We start from the raw sequence: 9,156 nt of genomic DNA on the forward strand, positions 1-9,156 counted from the left end.
ACCCACACTTTCCTTGGTCTGTAAGGCCCACATCCAGATGGGGAGGACAGAGTGCCTGGGACCAGCAAAGTTGCCTCATGTTTTCCTGGCCCTGATTTGCTTTATGAAGCTTCTGAGCCTTATGGTATTGCTAGAGGAAATACCTGGGAATTTCCAGGCATACCTGAACATACACGGGTCTGAGAATACATGGAAGCTGGGAGCAAGGATATTGGGCACAATCCTACTCCTCTCTGCATAAGCCCATGAGATTCACTTCCAGGCTATGTGAAAATGGCTCTAGTTACCATCGTATTTTCTTTGGAAATAAGTTGAAAGATATTTCATTGAAAGAAATCAAACTCAGTCCCCAGTAGACATGGTTTGGTTTGAAAGTGTTCTACAAGGAGGGTGTTTTAGCCAGAAGAATTTAATATATCAGATCACATAGCCTATTCAAGCAACTCACTGGTTGTTGTGTTTTTCCCAGAGTTCCCACCGTCTCTTGAGTTCATTATAATATCTGCAATGGACTAGCTTGCACTTATTCCAGGTCCTTTAGAATACTGCTAGAATGATCAGGGATTGCATCCATTATAAACACTACAGAGAAGTTGCCAACTTTACACTGGGGAAAAAATAACCACTCCTTGTGTTGATTTTGTGGTATAATCAACCTCCAGCATTATAAGGAGCAGCGTAAATACTGGAGCAGAACCTGCTGACAAGTTCATGTCAAGAAAACCGTAAGTTATGGCATTAAATAATATAATAAAAAGTAGAAAATTGGCATAAGTTACCTCATCACTTTAATTCCATGAACCTGAAAGCTGGTTCAGAAAGTGTAATCACTGGCTCATTTGTGCATTGAACGGCTTTAGCACCCAGAGCAAATAATGTACATTTGCAGTTCAGCATGAGACCAGCATCACCACAAGTACAATGTTCAGAATGCTTCTAGAAGATGGTATAGCAGGGATGGGCAATCTCTTTTGGTCCATATCCCAAATGGGGTGCAAACGGCACAAGAAGGGACTTGGCAGGCACTTGCAGGGCTGGCTCCTGCAAGTGTCTGACAAATTGAGTGAAGCACCTCCCTCAAGAGAATCCCCAAGTTAACAAAGAGATATCCCTTTGCGCCACTCACCCTCCCATTGGCTTGGGAGGGGGGCCCACAGAGGGTGCCCAACCCTCCACAGGCCAGATGGGGAACCTTCATGGGATGGATTAGGCCTGCTGGCCAGAGGTCCTCCACTGCTGCTGTATAGGAACGCACGAGGCACAAAAAAATGACAAAGCAGAAATGTACCCTATGGCACTTATCACTCATTCTAACACATTCTGCACCCCGATATACCTCACTCATGGAAGCTGCCCTTGGAGCTTCAGGGATTTTCCTTATCATATTTTCCATTGCTCATGTGAGTAGACCATTCACACTTGAGCTATTATTTGTGCAACCGAACTGATGGTTAGAACATCTGAGCAGGTTCTCCATTTGCTCTGATGATAAAATCACTCCAGACATTCTTTCTGCCCTCTTCTGTTTGCTCCATGTTTGAAGACAGAGGCAGGATGGAATCCAACAAAAGCCTGCATTCTCTCCCACCTTCTGTTTCCCTTCACAGGCACATACTGGCCTTCACACATACAGTCTGAGCTTGTCAATGGCTTAATAAAATACAAATGGTAATTAGAAACACGTGATCCAAAGGAAAGCAGCACAGAAACAAAAAGGTCATCTTTTTTCCCAATGACCTAATTAGAAAAGCCTGGAGTGCTGGCTTCAGTATAATGGTTTTACACATCTTTCAACACAGACTTCCTGTTTTAAAGCAGTTCAGTTTAGCCTGCCTGCAACAACAAAAATGAAGTAGCACTTTATGCCAGCACAACTGAACTGGGCCTCCCAACAAACACCTTCTTCAAGCAATTTCCACCATGCTAGACCCACTGAATAAGTACACCTGCTTGACTATCCCTTGATGACCATAGACAATCTGGTGCCAGGAGCTTCTGCCAATGTCAAAGAGAGCCTAAAATGGTACTTTAACATCATTTTGGATATGCATGTATTAATAGCCCAGCAAGAAACAGCCCACGTTCCTGGCTGGGCTGCAGGGGAGTGTGTCTGCCTTGCTTTACTGTTCTGTTACTTCTCTGCCACTTCTTGGGGAGGGGGGGATAGCACATAATACTTGAGGAGGTACGTGGCCAGCAGGGCCGGCCCAAGACAATTTGCAGCCAGAGAAAGAGCAGGAAATGGCACCCTCCCGGGTCAAGGTACTCAAAGCCGGTCAAGTTATTTTGGCACCTGAGGCAGAAAATCCTACAATCTCCCCACCCACACCCATATTAAAAAATACAACAATAATAAATTGAATAACTAACCATTTCCTGCCCTTTCATGTCACTCAAAATCAGCTACCTGAGATGGTCGTCTCAGGGCACCTAATGGTAGGACTATTCTTCGCAGTCAGGGCTCATACTTTCTGCAGAGTCCCCAACTGCATGTAGAAAGCCTATGCGCACACAGTCTGTACACATGTACAGACTGTACTAATGGTCTAATGAAAACACACAGGTCAGTGTTTCCATTTGGCCCTGAGGGAAAGAAAATATCAGAAGAGACTGGGGAGATTCAAACACCAATACCAACATCCCTGCTAACTTGAGTAGGCTTATTATTTGTTTGTTACATTAGTTTGCTTCATTTATATTCCACCTTCCGTCCAAGGAAGGTGGAATACATAATCCTCCTCTTCTCCATTTTATCCTCATAATAACCCTGTGAGATAGGGTAGGCTGGGAGTCAGGGACTGGCCCAAAGTCACCCAGTGAGCTTCATGGCCAAGCGGGAACTAGAACCATTCATGTAGCCATATCATCTCTAACAGGTTGTTTTTAATCTTCTATGTGCAACACTGAAAGGAGAACCCATGGGGCAGGGGGGTCCCACTACAAATTCCTTTCATTTGGGTGGAAACACATCCTCTTAAAACATTTGCGCCTGCACAGGGAAGGGTGTGTTGATTAAGAAAGAACTGGGTCAGTAAGATATAACATCATTTCAAATACTGAAAGGTACAAATTTTACATGCCAGTAAATCCATCTGTTCCACACAGAAAATGAAGAAATTCATTTATCTTCAAAATGACAGGCATTAATAATGCTACCCAAAAAGAAAAAAAAATCTTGCATATAACTTGATGGCTTGAGAATTTTTTACCTATTCAGTATGAAAGCTCATATAATTAGAAAGACAGTATTCTTTTCAAAATAACTAACAATTGCAGCAAAAGGGCAGTCAGATGGAAGATCTCCCCTTAGAACAGTAAATGTTTGGTCGCGGGGGGGAAGGGGGACCTGGGTTCTCTGAGCAGAGGGAAAAATAATTAAAAACCTCAACAAAACAGTTGCCATGTAAAGAAAAAAAAAACACCTCATAGTATTTCTCCTACTGTGGAACTACTGCTATGATTTTCCTTAGAAATACAGTGCTGAACCCAAGTATTCGCCTCGGCTAGAAACATAGAAAGATGCCTTATGCCAACTCATCTAGCTCAGGCGTTCAGCATCATGTATACTGCCGGTCACATGCACGCACGTACATGCACACAGATGCACAATATGTTGAAAGAACCTGCGAGGAGACCTTGGGGTCATGTGGGCTGGCCCCACCCCCACCCCTGCTGACACATGCTGCGCCCACAGATCCTGCTGCTGATGCCCATGGTGGAAATACTTCCCCACCATCTGTGCATTCAGACAGTCTGGAAAAGGACCCTGCGCACATCCTGATGTATATGTGTTGAGCTCCTCCACATGAAAGGGGACCCTGATTGGGCCTGGGTTCCCTTTTCCATGAAGAAGAAGCTCTACATGTGTACCTTAGTGTGCATGGAGAGCTGTTTTCCACACTGTACAAATACATGGACAGTGGGGAAGTGTTTCCACCACAGACATTGGTGGGGAGGTCATGGCTGCAGCATGTGACAACACAGCCCCACCCACCCCTCCCACATACTTTCAACGCATGCGTGGATGAACCTCCCTATTGTCAGTGACTCTCTAGATGCTAGAGCAGGGGTGGGCAACATGCCGGCCTCATATGACCCCCTGCTGCCACAACCAAATTTTCACACTAAAAACATCACTGCTTTGCCACCGAAAGTCTAAATCTTGCTTGTTTTCAGGCAAGAGTTGCCTGTTTTAGGCTTGTTGTAGTGGTTCACAAGTGAGATTTGGATGCTTTAGGCCAAGGGTCCCCAACCTTTCTCGTCGTGTGGGCACATTTGGGAATGTGTGAAACTGCTGTGGGCACCACCACAAAATGGCTCCCATGGAGAATGTGACTAGTCACATAATGGCTGCCATGGGAGCCTGGCTAGTCAAAAGTGGGCTAACGAGTTGGTGGAGTGGGAGAAAAATAGCGAGACTACAGGCTGGAAGGGAGTAGGAAAGAGTATGGCAAAGGGGAAGAAAGGGAGAGAAAGAAGGCTAGGGATGGGGAAGGGAGAGAAATAGAGAGGAAGGGGGCTGTGGGAGAGAAATAGCAAGGCTAGAGACTGGGAATAGTGAGGTAGTGAGAGAAAGAGAGAGAGAGAGAGAGAGAGCGCACAAAGGGGAAAGGTCTGTATGGGCAGAAGAAGATTGGGTGAGGCCAGAAAGCAACTCTTTCCTTCTTTGCCTGCCCAACAGCTGACCTGCACCAGGTGCAGGAACAGGAAGGAGAACCTGTCACCCTAATGTTTTTTCAATTTTTTTAATTAAAAATAATTTTTTGAAAGGGGCGGGAATAGAGAGCTTCATGGATGCCACTGGAGGTCCCTGTGGGTGCCATGACACCTGCAGGCACTCTGTTGGGGACCCCAGCTTCAGGCTTTCTTAGCATTTTTCTGCCAGTTTTCAGTGGCAAACTGGCATTTTTTTCCAGGGCCCCAGAGTGTGTGGGCACTCCATGGAGTGTGGCCCATGGGGAGGGGTCTGAGGGGGCAAAAAGTTGCCCACCTCTGGTTTAGGGTTTCAGACAGGAGTCTCTCCCAGCTCTAACTGGATAGGCAGGTGTTGAACCTGGGACCTTTTATATGCAAAACATGCACGCTACCACTGAGCTACAGCTGTTCATGATAGGGTGTTATATTCAAGGATGAAAGGACCAAATGTCACATTCAGTGAGGGTATGGCAGATACTTGAAAAGTCTTTGGTCACAATAAACCAGCTGTGTGCAGCCAGCATGTGCAAGAACACAGTTTTTAGTACACACCACCACACAAGCTCCATTCAGGATTTGCAGTGAGTTGTGCATGGCAGTGCTTGCACATGAGTGTCTGGCCACATGCTTATTCTGCAGCTCCTTTCCCACACCCTATCACCTGCAGTCATTTTGCCCAGTCTGGATGTAGAAACATAGAATCATAGAACAGTAGGGTTGGAAGGGGCCTCCCAGGCCATCGAGTCCAACCCCCTGCTCAGTGCAGGAATCCAAGTCAGAGCATCCCCAACCGATGGCTGTCCAGCCTCGTCTTGAACGCCTCCAGTGTGGGAGAGCCCACCACCTCCCTAGGTAATTGGTTCCATTGTCATACTGCTCTAACAGTCAGGAAGTTTTTCCTGATGTTCAGCCAGAATCTGGCTTCCTGTCACTTGAGCCCATTATTCCGTGTCCCGCACCCTGGGATGATCGAGAAGAGATCCTGGCCTTCCTCTCTGTGACAACCTTTCAAGTACTTGAAGAACGCTATCATATCTCCCCTCAGTCTTCTCTTCTCAAGGCTAAACATGCCCAGTTCTTTCAGTCTCTCTTCATAGGGCTTTGTTTCCAGTCCCCTGATCATCTTTGTTGCCCTCCTCTGAACCCTCTCCAGTTTGTCTGCATCCTTCTTAAAGTGTGGTGCCCAGAACTGGACACAGTACTCCAGATGAAGCCTAACCAGTGCTGAGTAGAGGGGAACTAGTACGTCCTGGGATTTGGAAGCTATGCTTCTATGAATGCAGCCCAAAATAGCATTTGCCTTTTTTGCAGCCACATCACATTGTTGGCTCATATTCAGTTTGTGATTGACAACAATTCCAAGATCCTTCTCGCTTGTAGTGTTGTTGAGCCACGTATCCCCCATCTTGTAACTGTGCATTTTGTTTCTTTTTCCTAGGTGCAGAACTTGGCATTTATCCCTATTAAATGTCATTCTGTTGTTTTCTGCCCAGCACTCCAGTCTATCCAGATCACTTTGAATTGTGTTTCTGTCTTCCAAAGTATTAGCTATCCCACCCAATTTTGTGTCATCTGCAGATTTGATCAGCATTCCCTGCACCTCCTCCTCGAAGTCATTAATAAAGATCTTGAAGAGCACCGGGCCCAGGACTGAACCTGCGGTACCCCGCTCGTTACCTCTCCCCAGTTTGAGAAGGTCCCATTGATAAGCACTCTTTGAGTCCGATTCTGTAGCCAACTGTGGATCCACCGGATCGTTGTTTCATCTAGCCCACTTTGAGCTAGTTTGCTCATCAGGATATCATGGGGCACTTTGTCGAAAGCTTTGCTGAAGTTGAGGTATATTCTTTCCAAAGCATTCCCACAGTCCACAAGGGAGATTACTTGATCAAAAATGAGATCAGATTCGTCTGGCAGGATTTGTTCTTTACAAATCCATGTTGGCTTCACGTAATCGCTGCATTGTTTTCAAGGTGCTTATAGATGGATTGCTTTATCATCTGCTCCAGAATTTTCCCAGGGATTGATGTCAGACTGACTGGTCTGTAGTTCCCAGGTTCCTCCTTTTTACCCTTTTTGAAGATAGGGACCACATTAGCCCTCCTCCAGTCATCCGGTACTTCACCCATCCTCATGATTTTCTCAATGTAAAGCAGCAGTAACAACAATGCAAGGAGCACCTAGAAACTTGGAGCAAATGCTTCAGGGCAAATCAAAAGATCAGCTCTGGGCTTTTTTTTTTTCAACTGAGTTCCGATTTATACCATCTCCTATCCGAATATACCAGTCACCTACTTTCTTCAATGGTGAGTTTGATTATACAGTCAAGGAGTAAATATGATGTTGGGCTGGGGTAAAAATGAGGGTGCTCCACAAGGGATTTCATTTCAGAGCAGAGGGACCAAGCATGCTGCATTTTAGAAGCCCCCAGAATTAAAGACTAGGGAGGGGAGGTCTCCTTTCCAGATGTGTCTTTGTCCCAGATTTCAGGCTGCATCCTAGCAATGGAGTACTGGGGAACAGAGGCAAGCTTCAGCACTAGAGCTCTACAGGGAGCAAAAATAATAATTGCTACTTTCTACTCACCTTACCACATAGTTATATAATATAGGAATTGATCATCTGACAAAATGCAGCAGCACCTTGAGGGTGGCAAAGAGAGATCTTAGAAGGAAAATATCTTCTGATTTCACAGCATGGATCAGCCATTGTGAACATCCTCCTGCTTCTCCTAAAGAAGCTATAAAATACCACTGAAAAGAAATGATCGAGATGAATAATCAGATTTATTTACTGGAGTCCCTCTGATCTAAACTCCTGTTTCCATGATAATATTCCATTCTTCCACCATTCAGCAAGCAAGCACACATAGATTCTACAATACTGTTCTTCCTAAAGGCTGTTTTTTAAATGGTCATACTGAGTGGACCTATAGAAAACCACCTACAGTATATTCCCAAGGCTTTCTTCACATGGAGCTTTTATCCTGCAATTGAGACTGCTCCTTCATGGAAGTTCATGGGCTCTTTAAGTGATGCCGTGTCCCTCCGGGGCGTCTCATGCACTAAATGCCCTCTGCTCCGTTTTTAAATAGATTGCAGATAATGAGCTATCAAATTACACACACACACACCCCATTGTGTTCCGCTTCAACTTCCTCCATGAAAAGAGTAAAAGCAGCAAGAAGAGGAGCGAGATCAATGAAAGATATGGAAGACTCAGATACGGGGAGAAGGAGGGGGAAGGGGGTGGGGGGAAAGGACGCATGTGAGAAAGGGAGTTGTTGTGATTCTGCATTTAAAATGGAAGCAAAAGCCCTGTTTTAAATGCAAGATTTTAGGCTGGCGTAGAGATGCCCCAAGTCAGCACCTGTGATTTTGACTACACTGCAGGCCTACATTAAGACAGCTTCCCATGTCAGCTGGAAATGCTTAGTGTTACTGTTGTTATCTATAATGGGGCCGATCTACACTTATGGTTTTTTCCCCACGGAGCGGAGCCGGCCAGCCAGGATTCCGGGGAGAGGGACGGAGCACCTCTCCCACCCCAGCGGAACCTGGCGGAGCCAGGTAAGTGGGGTTTCGTACATCCCTACTACAGCGGCAGCAGGAGGGGACAAGCTGGTCGTTTTCCCTAAGGCCAGGAAAACATGCAGAAAATAACCAGTCTCTCCCGCGCCACTGCCACTATAGCAATGATGGGGGGAAGACGAGAGGCACTGCCTTCTTCCCCTCTTCTTGCTGAGGCAACTGGTGTGCAAGGGGGGGCAGGGTGGTATATTCTCGCAGGGCTTGAGCCCCAACAGGATGCTCGCACAATCCCTACACACACACAGGGATAGAGGAAGAGAGGGACGGTGGGCGGGGGAATCAGCAGAAACAAGAAAAGTTTCTGCTCCTCCAATGAGAGCCACCATCTTTAAGAGCAGGAAAACAGCACGGCGCTCGAGTATGAACCGTGCTTGCGCATTTGATGAAGTACTGCAACGGGGAAACAAGGTGAGTGTGGATAATCACGTTTTAATGCAATGGCATTTACCTCGCCAGTCTACCGAATTCGATACACTAGCAGACGCAATGTAGATTGGCCCATGGTCAGATATAGAAACTGGGGAGCTAGCACTCATTCCATTTCAAATTTGCCATCTCTCTTCTTAGATTCTCTCTCTACTATTCACAACTGATGTGAACACTACTTCTGTATTTCTCTCAACTCATAGGTTTATGTAAGCTGTGCAGTCCAAACTGGAGAGACTTTTGCTTTGTTTGGCAATGGATATATTTTTTTTATTTTTTACAGGTTTTGACTTTCTGTCTTCACATTTCTTAAGTTGGCTGCATGGCTTGACTGGGGCAATATGACTGAAAAGAGGAACACGATCTGCCCAATCTAGTAAAGTAAATATGTTTCCTTTCCTATATTATTGCAGTGTTTGCTTTATTGCTTACATATCTGATCCAA

This window comes from Heloderma suspectum, chromosome 2, assembly GCF_057233095.1.
Source record: "Heloderma suspectum isolate Gila_16-S chromosome 2, 16-S_ref, whole genome shotgun sequence".
Taxonomy (NCBI): domain Eukaryota; kingdom Metazoa; phylum Chordata; class Lepidosauria; order Squamata; family Helodermatidae; genus Heloderma; species Heloderma suspectum.